Raw genomic sequence first — 19210 nt, 5'->3', positions numbered from 1 at the left:
CTCTCGGGTCGCGGAGCCTGGGCCGGTGTGTTGCTCCCGCTGCAGGGACGCTCCGCGCCACGCCGCCCCGCCCGCTCTGGGCTCCCCTGTCGCGGAGGACACAAGTGCAGAGACTGACCGCGTTTGAAACCCTGGTACGGTCTGAAGAGGGTCCCAACACTAGCGATTGATTTGCAGTGACATCTAGTGGAGAAAGGGCCACATATGAACGGACACTTTCCCGTGTCAGGGAGCCCCGAGAATCCTGAACCTAGTGGGTCGGCGAGAATGCACACTGCGCCACTGGGGTTGAGGGATCGAGTCAGCTCCAGGAAGGCCAGTGACCATCCCCGTCTTTTAAGTGCGGTCTTGCATTGCACTTGAGTATGTGTAAGCCTCCATCAGGTATCCCTTCTCACCTGCAGCACCTGGATTGATTACATGGGCAATTTTCCATTAAAAGTTGAAAAACAATTAATATCCTAGGTCATATATGCTTAAATACAATTTTAACTAAGGGCCTTCCAGCAGAAAACAAGCGTCCTACAAGCACCATTCTCCCCCACCATCCCACCTTGCTGCAGTGTCCGTTCAGCGGGAGACGCTACATTGTTACAATAGTCTTAATACCCAAAAAATGAAGTCCACATTCCTTCCAAAGGCTTAATACTTTTCCCCCTCATTTCTTCACCTAAAATACTTGAAAACGAGTTTGCGAGTACTTTGGAAACACTCAGTGTACTTTTGAAAACCAATTTGCAAGCCTGGGACTTGATTACTGGTAAGAAAGACGATAATCAAATATGGTTTATTAATTTTTCCCTTTTTTTCCTTGCCATTCTATAAACTTTCAACTTCAGTACTCTCTTCCTAACCAAGCAAATACAGATTGCATGCTTTTCTGAGACACCACAATTTAAAACAAATGGTGTCATTTTAGTAGGCTCATGTGCTGAGATGCCACAGAAAAACAGTTGACAACACCTTCTTCCTTATGAGGCATAAGAATCTCTCTCTCTACATGGCATTATTTTCATCAGTAATAAATAGCAAGACTTGATTTTGAAATTAAAAAATAGCCTGTGAACTCTATAGGAACTGCATCATTATTATTTCAATTTCAATTTTGTTTTCTATTATTATTTGTGTCAAAGATTTTTTTCTCTGAATTTTCTCAAGCAAGAAATAAATGTTGAACTAACTCACCCTGGTAGTACCTCTGTAGAATATAAAAGGGTATAAACTGCACTTCAGGGCAAATTAGTACGCAAGTTTTACTAGTAAGGAGGAAAGAAACCACCTTGCTCTCTAGATTAAAAAATGAAGGGCTGGGGTTGTGGCTCAGAGGTAGAGCTTGCCTAGCATGTGTGAGGCACTGCGTTGGATCCTCAGCACCACATAAATATAAAATATATTGTGTCCACCTATGTCTAAAAAATAAATATTAAAAAAGATGAAGAGTACAGAAATAGGATGTATACAAACACTAAAATCCTTGGTATGAACAATTTTGTGAGGTTCTATTTTTGTCTGCTCCAGAATATTCTGTCTTATGCCATCTCATGATATCTGAAGAACCTTTTATTTCAACATTGTCTAGTCACTACATTCATTTATCTGTTTCTGTTTATTCTCAGAAGAACTATCTTTCCCATATAAGGCAAGAAAACCAAATTTTGAAGAAAGGAAATGAGATGGTCAACCTGGACCTCCATTTAGGGGAGTGCTTTAGGGAATTTCACCTTTTCCCTCTTTTCTGAACTTGATTAAAATTCATTACTGACATCTCAAGGGGCCTATGGAAGTCCAGACTAGTGATCCTAATGGGACAGCCCTGGATAAGGACTTGACTGCTGCTATTCTTTCATATCAGTATCTAGCAGTTAACTTTCTTGGAAACATCCACAGCTAGTGTCTAAAATATCAATACAGAAAAAGAGTATAAAACTATTAAAAAAAAAAAAAGTTGGTACTCCAGTCCCTAGGGTGATGTGGTCACAGTAACTCAAGTCATAATGCTGATTGTTGCAAGGCATGCTGCACATTTTGCTGAAAGATGAAATAACAAGGGAAAATGACCTTAAGCGCATGGACACTTAGGAAGTTGAAGCCAGAATTTATTTGCCAAGACTGAATTCTTTCAGACATACAAAGGTATATGTATTTAAACGACACCATTCGCAAAATTCAGCACGATTTCACAACTAGTTATGGTGCACATTCCATATGAGGACATTTCTTGTCCTCAAAAAACTTCCAATATAGTGAGGAAGGCAAATGAGATAGAATCACCTGGAATACAGGTTCAGGGCTACCACCTAAGGGTAGTCTATGGAGCATGTAGGGAAGATATCAAGGGTCTCCTGGAAAAGTGAGATCACAGTAAGGACTGATAGACTAGTTCAATTAGGGAAAAGCAGAAAAGGGAGGGAAGACAGGGAACACCGGATTCACACAGTGTAACATGGGCTGTGGGAAGGGGGTGAATGCTAATAAAGGAGGTTGGAGAGGTAAGTTGGGGTCAGAGCATGAGGATTCATGTGTTTTGACTTTCTGAAGGGCAAGGAACCAATAAGAGTTTAAGCAGTAAGGAAACTTTAGAAAGTCACTCTAGCTGCTGAGCTGGGATTGTGACTCAGCGGTAGAGCGCTTGCCTAGCATGTGCGAGGCTCTGGGTTCGATCCTCAACACCACATAAAAATAAATAAATAAAAATAAAGGTATTGTGTCCAAATAGAACTGAAAAAAAAATATTTAAAAAAAAGAAAAAGTCACTCTGGCTGTTGCAGGGAGAATAGGTTTGAGAAGCAATATGGGGGTCTTGTAGTAGTCCAGGTGCTCAGGTGTAACCCAGAAGAGCCAGGGAAGTAGATCTGCCTAAGGTAGGGTTTGCAAAGCAACTATAATGAAATGAGAAAAGGGAAAGGAAGTTGAGGACATGGGCAAGGGAGAGATTATAATGATTGATCATGGAACCTAAGCAGAGGAGGGAAGAGGACAAACCAAGGGTGGGTGGTGTATGGTGTCAGTAGTCAATGGGGGACCATTTCAAAGGATTTTTTGGAGCCAAGAACTAGAGAATAGGGAAATACTGCAGAGGGAATTAGTGGCTGTGATAGGATGGAGGATGAGACATTGAAAGGGAGAAGTTCAAGACTATGAAGGGTCAGAGGGATCATTACTATGCATGTTAAAATCATCAGGAATAAAGACCAGAGAAAGAGAAAGTGAGTCAGAGCACCATTTTGATGACTTTAGGTCAAAAGGGTGAATATCATCTTATATGTTTAATTCTCAAACAATGATGACCCTAAGGCAGAGATTCCCAAGCTTTTTCTGTTCATGGAATCCTTACTGTCTTTTTTTCTTTCCCCTAGGCCAAAAGAAATATCTAACATTTTATATAGAGAGGGCCAAACAAGTATTTTTAACCTAACAACTTGGCAACTAATTGAAAAACATTACAACATGTAAATTGAAAGCAAAAATAATATTTTAATTTCATTCTTCACCATCATTGCAAATGGGGCATGTGTGTCCTATGGGCAATGTATCACTTCTCAAATTTTGAAATCAGGTTGACACTGTCACTTTCTCATTTCCTATTCCACATGGGCAAGAATGTTTCATGATACTGCTGTGTACTTCAAATTCCATCATACTGAGAAATACCGATTTTCCTGCCTCTAGTGATAACTAAGTTGGATCACTTGGCTGGGTAGTGGCAGCCAAATCTATTGGGTGTAAAACTACATTTCCCCCTGTGTAAGCTGTGGGGGTGGAAATTTTTTTTTACCAAGTCAATATTCTCTTTAATCTTCAGCCTCTATTGATGATCCTGGCCCCAGTCAACCATTTTATTGGGTTGCAAAGGAAGTTTTCCTCACTCCATCATCCCTTCTATTTATTGGCTAGCATTCTTCTTTAAAGAACTTTCCTTTATGCACAGGGGTGTATTTATTATAATTCCTCCTTAGAAATCAGGGAAAATGTTTAATGCTTTCTATTTAATTACTATTTTATATAGAAAAGGGTTGTCTAATAGTAACCTCCAATGGCAGTAAATAAACTTTTTCTTTCTCTCTTTATTCTTCCTTCATTTTCTTGAAAGTCCTAATGGATTCATAGATTTTTACAAATTGTCTACAAATTGTCCCAGATTTAGCCAGTGGGAACCTCTTGAAGTTGGGAAGATGCCTTGCAGTTCTCTTAAAGAAGTACAATCCAAGCACAGGAAACTGTGAGGTCAAAGACCCTAAGCTTGAAATATGCCTGGATATTTAAGGACAATGAATCTGCAAAAGAATGACAAGGACCAGGATGACTGGATGGGGGTGCAGACTGGCAGAAAGCCTTTCATATCATTCACTGGCTCGTTTATGCCAAGTATGATAGAGCCATCGAAGGGTTTTTAACAGAGGGGTGAATGTCGCATATGGTTTACTTTTAAAAGGAATCTCTGCAGCAGCCATGTGGGGAATAATTAAGGAAGAGCATGTTAGGAAGGGGGTAGAAATCAGGAATTCTGCTTTAGTCAGGTTATGTTTGAGATATCCATGAGATATACAAGTGGAGATATTAAATAAACAGTTAGATGTCTGGGGAGATATCCAGGTTGGGATATACATTTTAGAGTTCTTAGTTTATGCATGATGCTTAAAACTGTTTACATATAATCAATTAGAGACTAAGTGGAGAAGACAACTGACGCCTAAGACGGGGAGCACTCTGATGCCTAGATGCTGTCAGATAATGGGGAACCAGCAAAAGAAGCTTAGAAGGGTACGATATCAATGGAAAAAAAAAGGGCGGGGGAAGCTGGGCACAGTGGTGCTTGTCTGTAATCCCAGGAGCACAGGAGGCTGAGGCAGGAGGATCGGGAGTTCAAAGTCAGTCTCGGCAACTTAGCTAGGTACGGGGCAACTCAGTGAGACTCTTTCTCTAGATAAAATATTTTTAAAAGATCTGGGGATGTAGCTCAGTAGTTAAGCACCCCTGAGTTCAATCCCCCCCCCCAAAAAAAAGGAGGAGGAGGAGGAGAGAAAGAAAGAAGGAAGGAAGGAAAGAAAGAAAGAAAAGGAAAAGACTGCAAAACTCCGAAAATCAGAAGTCGGGAGGGTTGCAAATAAAGTAAGGACTGAGAATGATGAATATACTTGACAATGTGGAGGTCACTAGTGGGTAAGTCCTGCAGGAAAGTGGGCTAAAGCTTGATTGACACAATAGAAAATTAGAGGAAGTGGTCAGATCCAGGTGAAAGGCAAGAGCAGTTTGGATCTAGGTTGTTCATAATGGAGATGATAGAAATAGGCAGGCTTTGAAGATGGTTTTGAAATTGAGTCAATGGAATTTGATGTTGGACTGCGAGTCGGGTTTAGGGTGGATGAAGAATTTCTGGGTTTTGGCTAGAACGACCAGAAGAATGAGGCTACATATGTAGAGACCTGCTCCTACTCTTACCCTCACCCCTGCCTTCAGAGAGGCGAACTGATCCCCATTCTTAAGGGTCCTCAGGTTGCTCCTGCCTCTGGCCCACCAGGGGCACTTGGCCTTCAGCTTCCCCTATCAGCCAGGAGTGTGGCTATGAAGCCTTCTGCTTTCCAGCTTCCAAACTTTGCTTACTTCTCTCCTTCCCCATTCTCTTTTTTCTGTGTATTTTAGTCCCTTGAATTTAAAACAAAAATCCATTTACAATCATTTCTAAATATCTGTGATATTTAGAAGGAAACATAATGAATGTTCAACCTGGAGTTCAGTGGGAAGTCTCCTTGTTTTATTTATTTTTCTAATTAGCAAACGATCATTATCATAGTTTGAGCAGGTCATTTGGCCCTTCATCAGGCTTATATCAGATATTCCAGAGCCTGTGCTTTCTGAGTTAAAGGAATCAATCATTCATTTAAGTGATAGAATTTCTTCCTGCTTTCCTCCTATTTCTTCTTCCCTTGCATGAAGCAGTGAATTTTATTTATGAGTTTCCTGAGAATCCTACCATTGAGCATCACCCTGAAAACAGTCAAAGTATGCCATAATCATTTAAAACCACAGGGAGTGTGGCTTAGACCATATGAGAATATGTGAGGGTATGGGTTTTGTGTGTGTGTCTGAATTCAAAGCTTTGCCCTTATGCACATTTATTCTTTGATGAGAATAGAGTCATAAAAAACAACAACAACACCACCAACAAACTTGTGTGCATTTACCTGCCCTCCCCCTCCTTCTGTTGTAAGCCTTAGTGGATGGGTACCTGATTCACACAAGGGAATTTGGAATCAAAACCGGACCTCTTCATGAACTCATATGCTGGTGGGCATGAAACCTATTCTTGCTGATTCTTGCTGCAAAGTAGCCAGAATTGGAGAGAACCCCTCTTGGGTTCCCTCCTAGGGATTTTTCTAAGCCCTAGTTTACATCTTCTTAGCCTAGCCTTGTGTCTGCCCTGAGCTATATGACACAGGCCATATACTTAAAGTAGATTTCTCTTTCTTGTTTGAGCAGAATCAACTTGGTTTCAGGTACTTGCAGCCAAGGGGTACTTACTAAGATCAAAGATGTGAGTTTCACTGATCAGGAAGGCTACTCAACTTTCTAAACTACTACTAAACTTTCTCTAGAGAATTGAAGCAGTCCCCCTCTACTGACTACAAAGGACAGCTCAGGACGGCAGCTCTCAACTCAGTTTTCCTGGAGGCAAGCAAATTCCCATGACCTTGGATCATTCATGAGGCTTAGCAGGACTTGATCTCAGACACTGGCCATGGCCATGTCCCACCACATAGAGAAAAGCTGCATTAAAGATGTAGGCCTCTTTTATCAGCACTTCCTTTTCCAATTTCACCAAAACAGTTTTTTTTGTTGTTTTTTTTTAAGGTCTAAAATGCCCTAAATCCTGGGTTTAGGGCTTATTATGAAAGGTTTAGAAATGCACTCCTAACTACCATGAGAGGCACGAGAATCAAATTTCTGGATTAAAAATAACTGTACTTCCTCAAATCAGATGTCCTAAATGATGCTGCTCATCCCATTTTGATTTTCTTAGATAAGGTCTTTCACTGAGTCTCTCTCTAACTGGAATCCAACACATTAGGAAGGCCCAAGAGGCAAATATCCCCAAAGTTGTACACCAAATCAGCAGAAGAACTGAAAATAAAACCCAGGGACTTTTACTGCCCACTCCATCAGTAAAAACTCAAGGGACCTCCAGGGACATTGAAGGATGGAGCCTGTTTCTAGATTTTATTGGCAGATTTTTCTTTTGTGGGTGTTCCAAGTACAAATACAGAAGAGAAGGAGAGAGAAACAATGAACAGGATGTAAAACTGGTGACCTGCTGATAGCATTTGAATATAAATGACACCTTAAAAGGAGATGCAGTTGTGTCCTAGCAAGAACAGCAGACAAGAAATCAGGACCAAGTTTCCACTTCTGACTCTGCCATATGAATGAGCTGCTTAATTTTGGACACATTGTTTAACTTCTCCGGACCTCCAAATCCTGATCTGTAAATGAAAGTCCTACTAACCTGTCATCCCCAGCTCCCAAATTCTATGAAAATCTTAATCTCAAAGATTTAACAACTGAATAAATTGAAGTGACAGTTATATCACGTAGTACTGAAATTTTCAGAATAATGCAACTCATTTAATATAATTTTAAAAAGCTAACATGGCCCCCGAAATATATTCAATTAAAGATAGAACAATACAGGGGGTTTGTTTCTGTCTTTTTTTTTTTTTTTTTAAGATCTAAGGAAGCCAGAATAAAGATAAGGGAATTACAAAAGAAAAGCAGATTTAATCATTATATGAGTTTAATCAGGGAAAGATTAAAAAAATCAAGAGGCTCAATATTGCAAGCAGCATTCATAATCATGGGCTTTTTAACCATATACACAAGACATCAAATATTATTGCAGAGGAAAAAAGGGTTTGGAGTACAAAAGGTATAAATAAAGATAGGTTTTGAAAAGACGATTTCATTACTCACCAAGGGAGAGAGTGGAGAATTGCCAAATGAAGATCTTGTGTCTGGGAACAACAACTGACATTCAGGGGACTGAGTTAAAGGGTAGTAATAGTAAAAATGATAATTAGCAGGCAGAATGCATTTCAGTGAAGCAAAGTACCAACCTCAGATATTATCGTCTCACAAGTGGTTGGGCGCATAAGCAGCAATATAGGTGAAACTTGGAAAACAAATTAAGGGGAAAAAGCAATAGAAGGAAGACAACGTAGGGCTGGGGATGTGGCTCAAGCAGTAGAGCGCTTGCCTGGCATGCGCGGGGTGCTGGGTTCGATCCTCAGCACTACATAAAAAATAAAATAAAGATGTTGTGTTCACCAAAAACTAAAAAATAAATATTAAAAAAATGATTCAAACATTGTTGAAGAGGGAAAACCAAACTGAAAAAAAAAAAAAACACCAAAAGAATAACTCAGACTCTTGCACAAAGCAGACAAATGAAAAAAATCTATTGTGGGAAAAGTGGCAAAGCTATGGGAACGTCACTGCGATTTTTTTTTTTTAATACTGGCGATTGAACTCAGGGATGCTTAACCATTGAGCCACATCCCTAACACATTTTAATGTTTTATTTATAGACAGGGTCTTGCTGAGTTGCTTAAGGCCTCTCTAAGTTGCTGAGGCTGACTTTGAACTCCCTATCCTCCTGCCTCAGTCTTCTGATCTGCTGGGATTACAGGTGTGGGCCACTGCACTCATCTGGAATTTTTTAAAAGCAATATTTGGTCTCAGACATAGAATGGTTACTCTTAACCAAACCTTGGGCCTCTCTAGAGGTCATCTGTAATTATGAAGGCAAGCCAGTGACGGGGCCATTCTGCACACATTGATTTTTGGTTTTGGTAAGGATTATTTGCAAATCACCTCATGGGAAATTAATTTCAAAGGCTGAGTGAGTCAGAAGCTAGGAAGTTGGCCCTGGGACCAGGACACCACTGCTCAGAAAACCTCTTAGATCCAAGGGGGGCACTTGGGAAGGGCAACACAAAGAAGAAAAGAAGGAGTGAAGGGCAAGGAAAGAGGCTTTTGCAATGAACAGCATGAATCTGCAGGATCAGGTTCCTCTTCCTTAGTAAGATTCTTCTCTTGGCATCCAAGCCTCTGTGGCTTCTGACTCTGTGTCCTCACCAATGTCCCTTTGTTAAGCTCTCCCCTGGCTCTCTGCTCTGCAACCAAGCTTTGTGCCTCTCCTTGACTTTGCATCAGAGTTTAGCGTGTTATCTGCCGCTCTCTATATCCAGGCACAATTATTTCCTAAATAACAACCGTGCCCCCTTCACTGGCCAGCTCTTGCTTCTCATTTGGGTCTCAATTTGCCCCTCATCATGGCAGGGCGACCTTCCCTGACCAGCCTTCTCACATTGCCACCACAGCATTTTGTTCACTCCCGTCCCATTCATTTGCCTGTCTCTCCAAAGACATGCCCACGTGGTATAGTTATTGTCCTCCCTCTTTGGAACATGAGCTCTTATTATCTTATCAGCCCTGGCATGCACTGGTTGCATGAAGAACATCATGATAGTTTGTCATTTCCTACCAGTTCTCCCAAAATAGCTCGTGGGATTTCCCTCTCTTTCTTCCAATAACCACAGACTTCCCACACTCTCTCATCGCCTCTCTCCTAGATAAGTATAATTGTTTCCTAAATAATTATCCTGCCCCTTTCTCTGGCTCTTTCCATACATTTTTTTTCCAGGTGATTCTTCCTAATACACACTCTTTTTTATGAGTCTTCCAATGGTGGCTTCCTCGTTGCCTGTTGGTCAAAGACACACCTGTAGTTGAACAAGTTGGGTCGATTATTCATTGGGGTGAGGGAAACATACACCCTGGGAATCAAGAGTTATCTCAGCCAAAGGGAGGAAAAGAACCTATGATGTGGTTTGGCTTTGGTTGGGTGATTTGGGGGATGGGCCTAGGAAAATAGGTTACGCTCTAGATTGGATATTGTCAGAAAACAGGGGTAACTCTACAACTGCATGTCTCAATACATCTGATCCATAGGGAGAGGAGGCCAGAACCAAAACAGGGTTGTGTTTGGTAGACAAGCAATAGTCATTCATTTGCCTGAGAAAGGGGATATTGTGTATTTTGTGAGAGGCAAAGTGACTTCATTTCAGCGGGTGCTTAGACAACATGATGAAGTGGCCTTCCCCTCACCCTTTTCTTTTGGTCATTTTGGCACAGTCTCAGAGTGGCCTCAGCTGAGAGTGGGTTTTATGATGTGGTTGATACCTAATATGTCTAACTATAAAAGCCAGGCCTGCTTCTGAATGTCACGGGCTGCTCCTTTTTTAATTTTTTCTTTTTCTTTTTTCTTTTTTTGGTGGTGCTGGAGATTGAACCCAGGGCCTTGTGCATAAGGCAAGCACTCTACCAACTGAACCATATCCCCAGCTCCTTAATTTTTATTTTTAAAAATCTTCTTTTTTAACATTTATTTTTTGTTTTGGTCAGGGGCAAAGTCAGGCCATTAATCGCAGCATCCAGATTTTTGCCATTGCCAAGAAACCATTGAGTAAGATGAGAAGAGCGTCCTTTGAATGCAGACTGTGATAGAACAGGTCAGTCTTCCCTTCTTCTTCTGTTGTAGGCTGACTCGTTGAATCTCTGATGTAACAACAGCAGGTAGCACAGGAGCTGGTGAGACCCTGGATGGGATCCATCAGCCAACTGCAACACAGGCAGTTATCAGAGGTAAAAAGACTATTAGTCTTTATAACAGGGCTTGAAGTCATGGACTTCAATTGTGAAACCCAGGCAATGAAAACTTGTCCCATAATCCACCTGGAGGAGACAGATGGCCTTTTCTTTTAGCTCAGTCAGAGACTGTACTATGTACCCTGTAGTATTTATATAGGTGCCACAGGAGTGTTTGCTGTGGCACCAACTCCCCCTGGCTTGGCCAAGAGAAAATCAAGGGCTATGGGATTGTCCATGACAACTCAGGCTAAGGAGTTTGGCCTAGTTCTCTGGGTTTCCAGAGCAGAATTGTCATTTATGACTTCTGCTAAAGTCAGAGACAAGGTTCAAATAGGTTTCCTGATCCCATTATTCTCATGATGGGAATTGCAGCTCTCAGAGTCTGCGTGAAGATGAAATGAGGGGTAGTCCTCCTGAAAGTTCTCTCAAATAATTAGTGCTTGCCTCATTTTGGAGGCTTCTGGTATCCTTGAGGAAACAAAAACCCACAGAAGGACAGTAGCTTAAATATCTGACAGCCTCTATCAATGGCTCCAAATACACAGGATCGGTGAGCATGCGATGGACAGGTAGAAGCTTGGTGTCTATATAAGAAACAGTATTCTTCAGGTGGGGGTGTAGCTCGGTGGTAGAGCACTTGCCTAGCACGTGGGTTTGATCCTCAGCACCACATAAAAATAAAGAAATAAAATAAAGGTACTATGTCCATATACATATAAAATATATATATTTAAAAAAATAAGAAGCAGTATTCTTAATGGAGCAGAATGAATTCTCTCAAGATGGACATACCTACTGAGTGGAATTAAACCGTCCTGCGAAGCAGACTGAGATATCTCAGAAAAGAACAAACTCTCATGGTTAGGATGATCCCGATATCAGTGCCAGATTGACTAGAATTGGCTGATGGGAACTTATGGATTTCAGCAGAAGTATTTGTTGATTTAAGTCAACATCCAATTTTTGTGAGATTAGAGGTTGGGATTGATAATTTGGAAGTAACTAAATAACAAGAGTCCAAATAAAGGCATTTTCCTCCTGAATTATTTAAGGAACAAGGTTATATTTTTTGTCAGAAATGTCAGTTAAGAAATTACAGATTCAGCCCTTGACTTCAGAGTAGTACTGTGGCCTGTAGAGAGCAGTTTTTATTTTTTAATTTGTTTTTGTTTTTGTTTTAGACAATGCAAGGTTATATAAACATATTACATATTTTTTTCAATGTCTTTTTTTTAAAATCCCACTTAGCTATGAAAGTTACGGGGACGGCAGCAGGGTTGACTGAAACATCCAATGGTTTTGTATATTTGATTGGGGGTTGTTTTTACACTTTGCATTTCTAAAACTAATTCCCCAGTTTGACATGGAATGCAAAATTGGTGGTTGAGCAACAGCGTAGGACGGAGAATGAGATAGAAGAAATAGGGAAATGGTTTTTATTCTAGGTTCATTGGTTACTGTCTTGATCCTATCTTCATAGGAGGAATAACAATGATCTATCATTTTTCAGACAGTATTTGGAGGTCTATTGTGTCAAAGGCAGATAGGAGAGGGCAAGAATTCAAAATTTGCTATAATCTTCCCTTTTAACTATCCTTAAAAGTTGATTATTTTTTTTTAACCTTTCACAGTGGAGGGAAGAGAAGAGTGCATAGAGAAGGTGGTGTGCTCAGCATGCACGGAGCCTTGGAGTCAATCCCCAGCACCACATTAAAAAAAGAAAGAAAGCGAGCCAGCCACAGTGGTCCACACCTATAATCCCTGCAATTCTGGGGGCTGAGGCAGGAGGATCAAAAGTTCAGGGTCAGGTTGGGCAATTTAGCAAGACCTTGTCTCAAAATAAAAAATAAAAAGGGCTGATGATGCAGCTTGATAGTAGAGCACCCCTGGGTTCAATCCCCTGTAGCCCCCCCCACCCCGAGAAAGAGAGAGAGAGAGAGAGAGAGAGAAAGAAGGGGGGGGGAGGAAGGGGGAGAGAGAGAAGAAGAAGAAAATAAGCTACTACCATGGAATAGGAAGAATAGAATTAATTCTAGAACTCTAATTTATTCCAAAAATCCAAATAATTTCAAAGTAACATACATACTATTTTCTGGTTTTTGTCAAGTGATTTTTTAAAGTGTTTTTATTAGTGCATTATAGTTATACATAACAGTTGGGTTCATTTTGACTTATTCAGAAATGCATATAACATGGTTTTCTCCCTCTCAATCTCCAGTATTTCCCCTTTTCTTTCTCTCCTTGTTCCCCCATTGCCTTTTCCCCTTTCTCTACTTTACTGCTGGTCTTTCTTTTATTTATTTATTGTGGGCTTTTTTTAAATTTTTATTTTTTCTGTTTGTGTTGTTGTATGGTACCAGGGATTGAACTCAGGGGCACTAAACACTGAGCCACATCCCCAGCCCTTTTTATTTTTCATGTTGAGACAGGGTCTTGCTATGTTGATGAGTCTGAATTTGAACTTGCAATCCTCCTGCCTGGGTCTCCAGAGCCTCTGAGATTACAGGCTGAGATTGCACCACATGCTTGGATGTTTATTTATTTATTTATTTATTATTTTTAGTTGTAGTTGGACACAATACCTTTATTTTATTTATTTTTATGTGGTGCTGGGAATCGAACCCAGGGCCCCGCACGTGCTAGGCAAGCGCTCTACCACCGAGCCACAACTGCAGCCCCTGTTTGTTTATTTTTTATTGGCACATTGTAGTTATACATAAAAGTAGAATTCACTGTGATGTGTTTACACATGCATGCAGCATAATTTGGTCAATTTCGTTTCACAGTTACTCCCCTTACCCATCCAGTTGCCCTAACACAGGGAATTTTTTCTTTAAGGGATAAGAGACCACAGGGATCAGAAATAAAAGGATGAAGGTGAGAGGGATTAGATGTGTTCTAGGTGTTAACATGGTGCAATAGAAAACAATGTAAAAAGGAAATTGTAAAATTGTTGAAGAATCTGAAAATTCACCTCTTTTCATAGCCAGGAGCGGAAGCTGTCTTCTCTGAGATGTACTCTTTGTTCCTCCATCTCTGAAGCTGGAAACTTCTGGGGGACTCCTAAGAACCACGTTTAATGTCTCAGATGGAATGGAAACCCAATAGTCAAGAGGACATGTTTGTATCTTTTGAGCTGGAAAACGTGAATCCAAGGACCATTATCTTGAAGGTTTATTGCTGTGGTATTCATTAATTGTGCCCAGTAAGGTCCTTTTGGTTGAGGTTCAAGGGCAGTTTTAGGCTGCTGTCTTTCCCAGAAGACTAAATCTCCATGTTGCAGATTTTGTGGAACATATTCAAGCAAGCGTTTTGGAAGTGTAGTTTTTGCCTGTTGATGTTATATCTGGAACTATCGTAAAGTCCCTTGTTGTCATTAATCACAGGTGTTTGTAAAGAAGGTAGTCTATTTGCTTCTTAAGGCTGCCATAGTGAAGTGCCCAAAACTGGGTAGCTTAAAACAACCAATGTTTATTTTCTTACGGTTCTAGAGGCAGAAAGCTTAGCATCAAGATGTTGAAGACTCCAGGGAAGAATCCTTCCTTGCCTCTCTCTCTAACTTCAGATGGTTCCTGGCAATCCTTGAGGTTCCTTGGTTCATAGAAGCATCATTCCAATCTCTGCCAATCTCTTTATCCTGGATATGTGTCTTTGTGTCTAAAATTTCCTCTCCTTGTAGGGACACCTGTTATTGGAGGAGAGCCTTAACCTGATTGCATCTGCAAAGATCCTATTTCCAAATAAGGTCATATTCACAGATATTAAAGTTAGGACTTGAAAGTATCTTTTAAAGGGAGACAGTTCAACTCACAGCAGATAGAATGTAAGATTGGTGGTAAAATTCCCAAGCACATGGGACAATCTGTTATTAATTCATAAAGGGTAATCTGTGGGTTTTGACAGAGCCAATATTAAAGACTTTACAGGTAATGGTATACTTTAGGCCACGGATTTCCAAGGTCTTTGCTAATTTTTAGAATTCCACTAGTTCTGTCTATTTTTTTTCCTGAGAATTATAGATGACAAATTGCTGAGTGAAAGATTAATAGTACATTAAGATGAATGGAAGTGGAAATTTCCCTAGTTGGAAAAACAAAAGTAACTTTTTTTTTTTTTTGCATAGTTAGACTGGTAGCTCTTTGGCAAAGAGAAGATTTAACCTACTCTGAGATTGAATGGACAATAACCAGAATCTATTCATAACCCAGTGCAGGAGGACTTTATATAAAGTCCATCTATAGTGCCCCCATGGTTCTTGAGGTTTGATTCCTGTCCCTGTCTGATCTATATGATTTTGCCAGAATTGTGTAACTGCAGGTAGAACACATTTTGAAAACATTCTCTCCAATACCTCTAAAATTAGCCCACTTGTGTTAGTCTAACACTGTTGCCAATTTATTTCTGCTATTATGTATAATATCATGAAACACTTTTTAAAAAATATTTATTTTTTTTAGGTGTAGATGGACACAACACAATGCCTTTATTTTTATGTGGTGCTGAGGATCAAACCCGGGTCCTGCCCATGCTAGAGGAGTGCTCTATCGCTGAGCCACAATCCCAGCCCTCATGAAACACTTTTGCTAAACTCCCTTTTCAGTTTTTTTTTTTTTTTTTTTGGCATTACCAGCCTACTACCCTGAAAGAGTCAAATATAATTTGTATGCAGTAAGTATCCTAATTTTTCCCATTTGCTTTTTTCTGAATCAGGAGCTTGTCTCTGACAGCTAACAGCAGCCTCTTTGACTTCTCTTTTCTGTGAGATTACTGGAACAATTATCTTGTTCAATGTTGCCTTTTTGGCATAGTGGTCCACTCAAGCCTTTCCATGACATTCAGGGTCTTTGAATTTTGAATGACCTTCCAAATTTTGAATGACCTTCCACTTTTATTATAGCTATTGTCTTAAGTAAAATCAAAACATTAAAAGTTCTTTAATTTTTCACCCAGTTTTTGTAGAGGATCCTGTCAGCATAAGAAAGCCTCTTTGTTTCCAAAGAATTTCAAAGTCCCATCTACTATCAATATTATGTATTTGCTCTTTTATTCGTTAGTTGTTGGCATATCTGGGCAAGAGCAATGAAGTCAGCCTTCTGAGCTGATTAGGTTTCTGGGAATGGTTTATATTCCAAAGTTGAATTCAGGTTTGGGCTAGTAGGATATGCCTAATCACTTAAAATTTTTATTTTTTTTTAAAAAGAAACCCTTTGCAAATAAAATCAGGTCAGGGTTATCTAGGGAATCAGTAATAAATCTGTGTAAGACACAGGTGAGTCTATGAGACAGACTTAATAATCATGAAGGTCTCTTTTCCAGTAAAGGAAGGGGAATGGCTGAGGGTTTTTTTGTTTTGTTTTTTGTTTTTTGGTTGTTTTTGTTTTTTGATTGTTTTTGTAGTTGGACAGCATGGCTTTATTTTATTTGTTTATTTTTATGTGGTGCTGGGGATCGAACCCAGTGCCTCACAAATGCTAGGCAAGCACTCTGCCACTGAGCTACAGCCCCAGACCAAATGGCTGGTTTTGTGTATTGCACGGATAGTGGTATTTGAAAGAGAAAGCATAGTACTTCATAGGATGTCAGGCAACTAGCTGAGAAATACTGAGCACTTGTATGTAAAAGAATATGCAGGTGGGACACCGTTAAACTGGATGGAGAACCCAGCACTCAGCCAGGTGAGGCTTCCAGAGCGCTGCACTCCCGCTGAGACCAGGTAACTCTGTCTTAGCTGCTGGATCTAATGAAAGATTGAAAATGGTAATGGGTCTTTAAAACGAGATTTCATTGAAGTAGAAAGTTGAAGAATGGTATCCAGAAGCTGGGGAGGATAGAGGAGGAAGGGATGGGGAGAGTACAGTCAACAGGTATAAAATCATCAGATAGGATGACTACATTCCAAAGTTCTCTCGCACACTAGCATGACTCTCGTTAGCAATATTGTATTTCTATATTTCAGAATAACTAGGAGAAATGGAGTTTGAATATTCTCACCACCAAGGAATGTTAAATGCTTAAGGTGCTTGATATGCTAAATCATTATACATTCTATGTTATTCATATATATGTATGCCTTATACATCATATACTGATAGTTTTATAATGTGTACCTATATGGAAGCACCACTCGGTACTTCATTCATATGTACAATTATGTGTCAATTGAAAACAAACTAAAATTTAAAAAAGAAGAAAAAAAGCACGGGCCTCTGAGTGTTCTCAGGTGATTGAGTCAGTATTCCTAGTGTTCAGATCCTTCTGAAACAAAAGGGAAAAGGGTTTATGATAATTAGGGACCCCCCCCTTCTTTGGGTGCTATGGCAGAGTGTTATTTAGGTTCCCAGGTATTTTCCTGGGGCAGAGGTTCAGGGGCCCAATTCACGCAAAGAGGATGCATGGCAAAAGGAGCTGGCTCTCATCGTCATAGCATACAGTGACCCAAGTGACCCAAGAGTTGTTTTGTAAGAGTGGGTATGGGAAAATTCTGAATAGTTTATAATTTTTGCATTGTGAGAGGTTCTCTTCTTGTGATATGGTATGTCCTAAATCACAAAGCTGCCATGGTTATTTTTGTTGTTGTTACAGCAGAATTTTAATTTCTCTTTGAAGGCTTTGAACCTCTTCTGAACTAAGGTCTCTAATAAATACTCACACTCAGGCTTAAAGCTCTGCTCTTTTTTTTTACATAGTAAAAGACCACCTACATATTGTATTAGAACCAATGCACAAGGAAATCTCAAATCCTCAAATTCCCAATTAGAAATGTAAGAGAAGAGGAAATACGGGGGACTGAAATGGAGCAAATGCTATTCCGTGTGTGTATGCTTATGTCAAAATGAACCTCACTATTATGGATGACTATATTGCACTAATAAAAACATTTGAAAAAAAAGAATGTGAGAGAAATAAGAAGAGGCTCAGTCAAACCCAGAAGCAAAAGAGTCCAGGTGTATTGTTGATTTTCCCCACGAGAAGGGAAATAAATATTGACTTCCAGACTCTAATGGGATGTCAGAAGAACACAAACCCTTCACAGTGGTGAGTGGCTTCAGGTGGGACTGAAGACAAAATAGAATTTGGATTAAAGGACCATTGGGAAAAAAGAAATCACAATCTTATTTATGGTCCTATGGTCTTGCATAAATCAGTGTCTATGCCCAAGAGGCTTTTTACTGGAACACACTGTAGTATTACCAGGGCTGCTGCAAGGAATAATGAGTCCCTAGTTTATAAAATCTTCCATGGTAGACTTCAACCCTTTCTTAGCTTCAGGCTTTAAAGGGTATTTGGCAAGAAAATGTAAGAAAATGTAAGAGTTTAGAAAAGTCAACATCTTCTTTTATGGATTTGGTCCTTAGAGTTCTCTTATCAGTACAACTACTGCCCCAGAATAATCGGGGTCCTGATACCATTCCTCAAATTGAAATTGTGTTAAATTTATTGAAATCAACAAAGTTCCATCAAAATTGCACAACTGGGGGTCTGGAGGTGCAGCATTGTGGTAGAGTCCTTGCCTAGCATGTGTGAGGCCTTGAGTTCAATTGCTAGCACCACAGACAAATTAATAAAGAATAAATAAATGGCTCTATGAAAGGCTCATGCAGGAGAGAGCCCTCCCATGTTTTTGTATCTAGTCTATCTGTGGAACATTGGAGTTGGCAATTCTGTGTACATAAAGGATCCCTCCTGACTAAATTTTCTAGTGTGATGTCACAGAAAATAAATTCTTGTTGACTGGCAGGGGGTGAAGAGTTACAGTCATAATGGTTATGGGATGGTTCTGAGTGCTGTTTGAAATTCCTAAAAGCTTAACCTCTCAGAGGAAAATGGGTAGAAATCATAGTGGGATTGAAAATTGACAGAGAAGCACTTGTACTTATCAGAAAGTTTTTTTTTTTTTTCTTTCTGTTATTATTAGAAATAACAGAAAATTAGAACCTTTTCAAAATGTTTATTAAAGATAATTCTCTCCCAGCATCTCAGGAGCCTGAGGCAGGAGGATCTCAAGTTCAAAGCCAGCCTCAACAACAGTGAGGCTCTAAGCAACTCAGTGAGACCCTGTCTCTAAATAAAATACAAAATAGAGCTGGGCATGAGGCTCAGTGGTCCAGTGCTCCTGAGTTCAATCCCTGGTACCCCACCCTGCCCAGAAAAAATATAGTTTTCTTTGATTTAAAAGAATCACTGGAAATCAAGCACTAAAATATTATTCAGAGTCCTTCTTTATTTGATTAGAATAACTAGGAGGAAGCACTATTTCTGTTTCATTTTATTTTTCTAGTGCCCCTCCCTTCTTTTTTCTTTTTTCTTTAAAATACTAGCAATGTCTTTGTCAAAGGGAGAATTTTACCATCTCCTGAAGGAGGGAAGGATGGATTTAGTTAATTAAGTTGTAAAATGGTGTACTTTGTTTACATTTTTTTTTGTTTTCATTTTGGGTCTCTAGAGCCTTTTCAAAATGTTCAGCCAAATGTTGGGGTTCATGCAATGGGGTAATTTGTCAACTGAG

The 19210-nt window shown here is 39.8% G+C and overlaps 1 protein-coding gene across 1 annotated transcript in view; it reads right to left on the bottom strand.

The window, feature by feature from the left end:
* The window catches only part of Rev1 (REV1 DNA directed polymerase), a 93238-nt gene extending 77023 nt beyond the window's left edge, over nucleotides 1-16215 (bottom strand). The window contains exons 1-2 of the mRNA XM_048810259.1: nucleotides 16204-16215; nucleotides 325-333 (exon numbers count right to left, since the gene is read on the bottom strand). The gene's annotated coding sequence lies outside the window, so the exon portion shown is untranslated. The remainder of the gene's footprint in view (nucleotides 1-324; nucleotides 334-16203) is intronic.
* Nucleotides 16216-19210: the final 2995 nt, after the last annotated feature.

Source organism: Marmota marmota, unplaced genomic scaffold (genome assembly GCF_001458135.2).
Source record: "Marmota marmota marmota unplaced genomic scaffold, marMar, whole genome shotgun sequence".
Taxonomy (NCBI): Eukaryota; Metazoa; Chordata; class Mammalia; order Rodentia; family Sciuridae; genus Marmota; species Marmota marmota.
This window is presented reverse-complemented; position numbering and strand designations above follow the sequence as displayed.